At 35.6% G+C, this 6,000-nt stretch overlaps 1 protein-coding gene across 1 annotated transcript in view; it reads left to right on the top strand.

Annotated features, from left to right (window-relative positions):
* The first annotated feature begins 538 nt into the window (after positions 1-538).
* Positions 539-6,000, top strand: part of LOC139132981 (uncharacterized) — a 61,692-nt gene continuing 56,230 nt past the window's right edge. The window contains exons 1-2 of the mRNA XM_070699325.1: positions 539-791; positions 1,589-1,765. The gene's annotated coding sequence lies outside the window, so the exon portion shown is untranslated. The remainder of the gene's footprint in view (positions 792-1,588; positions 1,766-6,000) is intronic.

Below are 6,000 nucleotides of genomic sequence, written 5' to 3'. Positions count from 1 at the left end.
ACACTGAGTCCAGATCCTGTGGAAGCACTCCCTGTCCTGGTAAGTTATACATTCATGTAAACTTCCCTCAACAGAACAAAAAACACCATATCATTAGATCTTTGTTTTTGATCGACTGAAGAATGTTTAATTGGTTGTCAATTTTAGGAAAAATGAAAGCCAGGCCAACATATAGTACACTTCAAAAATCTGTGTCATGTTTTTCATAAAGTGACCTGAATTTACCTTAAACATTAGTTATTTTTTTTCTAAAAGCAGAGTTATCATGATGTATACACATGTATGTACATACATGTGTACTTATAGTCCCAAACACCAATATTAAGGCCATCTGGTATGTGCAAAATAAGTTTATATGTCATGGGTAAGGAGTGGAACTGTAGCATGAATGGTAGCTACAATGCATGCTAAATTCAGTAGACAGTCTGTTCTCAACAATTTGGTTTTGCAATGGTATGAAGTACTGATATACTATTCAGAACCAATACAATTGAAATGTAAATTTTTTGATGGTAAAGGATGACACAGAAGTATCACATGCAAACATTTTTATTGCTGCAATTTACCATTTCATCTTGCAATACACTGATTCCTGTCTTTGCTATTTGTAGTTGATGGCCAGTGGGGCGATTGGTCATCTTGGGGAGAGTGCTCAGTGGCCTGTGCCGGTTCAGGAACTCAAAGCCGTACGCGTTCATGTGATGACCCAGCGGCTGCTAATGGCGGTAGTGATTGTCCTGCAGCAGATGATGATACTGAATATCAAAACTGTGGATCTCAGCCATGTCCAAGTATGTGATTCACAAATTTTATCTGTATTAATGGTGTTTTGGTAGAATGCAACACTGGGACAGATATTTTGACTCTCAAATTTTTACGAATCTTTTCAAATCAATCACTTATAGAGCTAATTTTTAAGGCTCTTGGAGTAAGAACAATATTCTCCTTTTTAGTTTTTTTTTGAAAATCGTAAAAATTATATTTTCCCCATTTAGTTCACACAAGGATGGTAGCCATCTTGAATTTAAGATATCGGTAAATGTTAGGTAATTTGTTTCTCAATTTCCAAACTTTCCATGATGACCCCTGAATTTTATTCTTGATGTGATTCTTGAACGGTTGAAAATTTTATTGAGGAAAGATTGAGAAAAGTTTAAATCTTCTACTTTCGAGGCATGAACAACGTAATTGGATTGTTTGTGTTAAAATATCGTTCATCTAAAACAACTATACCCAAAATCTCCAAAACAATTGCAACTTTAATTTGGCAGGACAAACCACTGCAAAGAGGTATAAAACTGCAACAAGTGAAGTATATTTATACAAAAAAGTTAAAAGTCCTTTTGTTCCTCGCTGATAGGTGCATATTTTAATTTGACAACACTTTGCTTCTAAAATCACTGAAAGATAACAAGTTTTTCTTTGCTGTCACTGTCTTCAGTAAGAAATAACCAACCTGTCATTTATCAGAATTTGACATCTCATGTTATATTAAGGAATTACAGTTTTCAAAAGTCTGTTAGTGTTCAAGTCTATACATTTGATATTTTATATTAATGATCATTCAATTATACTGTTTTTTTTCTAGTCAATGGAGGTTGGGGGAGTTGGGGATCTTGGAGCGACTGTTCCATTAGTTGTGGCACAGGAGGTGTGCAATACAAGCAACGCTTATGTGACAATCCAACACCCCAGTATGATGGTGATGACTGCGTCGGTGACGATACAGAGAGGGAGGCCTGTGACTCCAGCGTTAGTTGTAGAGGTGAGTATCTGTGAATTATTGAACCACTGACAGAGTGAAAGGAGGTGAATGTGAAGATGATATCAGGGTCAGTAGCCTGATGGTGAAATATATAACACATGACCTGTACCGGTACATGGGTCAATATACAATGGGTCATCAGGTCAACACAGGTATGTGAAACAACCAGTTGATTGAGGTAAAAGGCTAACTTTAACTTTCTCTGATTTTTTGACTATTTTCTGTTTTTAGCTACTATAGACTATAGTCTATAGAAGCTATCGGGATGGGTGTCGTCCGGCGTCCGTCGTCAGTCTGTATGTATGTATGTATGTATGTATGTATATATGTATGTATGTATGTCCGTTTGTGAGGCGTCCGTCCACTCAAATAGACTATAGTCTATAGAAGCTATCGGGATGGGTGTCCGTCCGGCGTCCGTCGTCAGTCTGTATGTATGTATGTATGTATGTATGTATGTATGTATGTATGTATGTATGTCCGTTTGTGAGGCGTCCGTCCACTCAAATATCTTGAGAACCGCAGTACTTACTGATTTGATATTTGTTGTGTAGATGAAAAATATGATTTTGAGAAACTGTTTTTTTTTAATTTTTGATATTGTTGAAAATAGGCAAATTAATGCCAAAAAAGGTGTTTTTGGTAAAAAATCTTCTTCTTCATAACCGCTGGTCAGACAGCTTTGTTATTTGGTATACAGGTCCCTAGGGATACCCAACTTAGATTTGTTCAACTTGTGATGAAATATGCAAATGTGTATTTTTAAGGAATTTTTTGTCATTTTTGGTCAAAGTTTGACTTACATTGTATGTAATTCTTGTACTGTATAAACCCTATCAATTCACCCAGAAAAAATAATTAATATGATTTTAAATAATTGAATTAATTAGGAATCATCAAAGCCTATTTTAGTGTGGAATTATCAGAAAGTTCAACTTTTTTGACAGTTCATAGTGAATTGAGGATTAAAACATGTAAAGGCAACTTTCCTGAATCCCAAGTCTGATATATTCTGAACCACCATTTATGTTATCTAAAAGAAATTGCTCATAAAAGTTTGTCATGATAGGGTGGTCAAATAAATAGAGATAGAGAAAGTTCTAATTTCCATTTATGGTTGACTTGGTAAGGATAAAATAAGATTACTTTTGAGGAAAAAAATAGAGTGGTCAATTAAAAGAGTTGTCAAAGTGAAGGGTTTTTATGGTAAAGCTGGGCTGTAAGATTCCTCATGTGCTATTTATAGCAATTTTGCAATCTGTGTAAACAGTGCAATGAAAGTGTAACATGATTCCGTATAATGCTTTTGATGACCTTGAACTTCTTAAGTTTCAAACATTTGTCTCTTCAGTATGCTTTCTCTGAGTTCGTACAGTCTCAACTTATTCAAGAGAACTTACTTACAATGTTAATTTGAAAGTTAAAATGTGCTTGGTTAATAGGATGGAAATACTGATATTAAAAGATAACCAGCTCAAGATTCTTTATAACCTGACAGATATGCTGTTTTTTTATGATGTAAATCTTGATTTAAGCAAGTCTTGTTTACTTTAATTAGAATGTAATTACCGGTAACTCTCGTTTATTTTCTGTTATAGACTAATATAGTCTGATGAAATATGCAAATCTGTATTTTTACGGAATTTTTTTCCATTTTTGGTCAGGCCATCCTGAAATGAGCTATCAAAGATATCCACCTTCTTCATCAATACATGTGTCACAAAAGGTTATTCTCTACATAACACAGCAGAGCTCTGTCAACTGTTGAGTCGCTTGTTTTTTCAAAACCGCTGGTCAGACAGCTTTAATATTTGGTTTACATGTCCCTAGGATGACCTTAGTGAGATAATTTCATACAGTCAGGAAATACTTAATTTTGTATCCATGTCTATAGTAGCTTCAGGGACTTTGGCCCTATGTTTAGTGTATGCTGCAGTTTTTTAGCTCCCATAGCCATATGTATATATGGCAATGGAAGCTATTCTTATAGGCTAGGGAAATGTCTGTATGTATGTATGTCTGTATGTCTGTATGTCTGTACGTCTGTATGTCTGTATGTCTGTATGTCTGTATGTCTGTATGTCTGTCCGTCAACATCAAAAACTCCAAAACCGCTGTACATTTCATCTTGATATTTGGTGTGTACATGGATGATGGGCTGTAGATGAGATTTTGTTCAAATGAAGTTGTCATTGCAAAAAATATGCAAATTAAGTGAAAAAATGTAAAAACAGTCAAAATTGAAAAAACTCTATAACCACTGAGCAGATTACATGAAAATTAGCATGTAAGTACTTTGGGCTGACATGAAATGATTGTGCACATCTTGGGTCAGTATCTTGGACTTGCTATTTTTCATGAATTTTTTTGTAATTTTCTCCCATTTTTGGTCAAAAAATCTCCTGCTCTGAAACCACAAGTCCGATTGATTTGAAACTTGGTATGGAAGTGCATAGGAGTGACCTTTCCCAAATTTGGGCAAATCGTGGTGAAATTTGCATATTTTTAGTTTACACGTCCATAGACTCCCATGTATAAGGCAGATCTCCATAGACTCCCATGTATAAGGCCACGAAAAATAAAAATTTAGTTTCTCATCGTATTCATATTGCAAAACGGATGCAGTGACACAATTTTTAGTCCCCACGGCTGAAGTCCAGTGAGCTTATAGATTGGGTCATGTCCGTCTGTTCGTCCATCCGTGAGTCCATCCGTTCACGCATATATCTCGGATATTTTGACAAAATGTCATGTGACCTTGATGACCTTTGATCTCAAATATACATATTTGTCCATAACTCAGTAACCACAAGTGCTACAGCCTTCATGTATGGTATGATGGGACACCTTATGACGCCACATATTGTACCTAATTAATTATGCACATATCTAATTTGAGCGAGCCAATAGAGCTAGAGGTCTGATTTTTGGTATATAGGGATAACTTAGCAAAACAATTTTTTTGACAAAATGTCACGTGACCTCGGTGACCTTTGACCTCAAATATACATATTTTTCCATAACTCAGTAACCACAAGTGCTACAGCCTTCATGTATGGTATGATGGGACACCTTATGACGCCACATATTGTACCTCATTAATTATGCGCATATCTAATTTTGAGCGAGCCAATAGAGCTAGAGGTCTGATTTTTGGTATATAGGGATAACTTAGCAAAACAATTTTTTTGACAAAATGTCACGTGACCTCGGTGACCTTTGACCTCAAATATACATATTTGTCCATAACTCAGTAACCACAAGTGCTACAGCCTTCATGTATGGTATGATGGGACACCTTATGACACCACATATTGTACCTCATTAATTATGTGCATATCTAATTTTGAGCAAGCCAATAGAGCTAGAGGTCTGATTTTCGGTATATAGGGATAACTTAGAAAAACATTTTTTTGACAAAATGTCACGTGACCTCGGTGACCTTTGACCTGAAATATACATATTTTTCCATAACTCGGTAACCACGAGTGCTTTACCCTTCATGTATGGTATGATTGGACACCTTATGACGCCACATACTGTACGTCAATAATTATGCGCATATCTCATTCTGAGCGAGCCAATAGTGCTGGATGTCTGATTTTTGGTATATAGGGATAACTATAGGAGAGAAATTTTTGACCAAATGTCATGTGACCTCGATGACCTTTTACCTAAAATATATGTTTATGTCAATAAATAAGTAACCACAAGTGCTATGTCCTTTGTATTTAGTAGGATGGGAGACCTATGACAACACACGCTTTACCTCATTAATTATGTACACATCTAATTCTGGGCAAGCGAATAGAGCTAGAGATCTGATTTTTTGGCATATAGGGATTAATTAGCAATATAATTTTTTTTTTCAAAATGTCATGTGACCTCGATGACCTTTGACCTTGATTATACATATATGCATATTTCAGTAACCACAAGTTCTATACCCTCCAATTTTGATAGGATATTAGACCTTAAGATGTCACATCTTGTACCTCATTTTAATGCGCATATGTATTTCTTGGCTGGCCAATACTGCTAGAGGTCTGATCTTTTTTCCTGATTTAGAACCATAACTTAGACATGCCTCATGTGTTTCAAATTGGGAACAACGACATAGACCTATGTGCCCATAGATCTCAACATATACACTCCAGTGATACTTCTTAATAACCACATTTTCCTGCCCCATCAAGACTAATACTCCTATTACAAGTGGGGACTATGTCATTGTA

Source organism: Ptychodera flava, chromosome 5, assembly GCF_041260155.1.
Source record: "Ptychodera flava strain L36383 chromosome 5, AS_Pfla_20210202, whole genome shotgun sequence".
Taxonomy (NCBI): Eukaryota; Metazoa; Hemichordata; class Enteropneusta; family Ptychoderidae; genus Ptychodera; species Ptychodera flava.
Note: the sequence above shows the minus strand (reverse complement) of the source record. Positions and strands in the feature narration are given on the sequence as shown.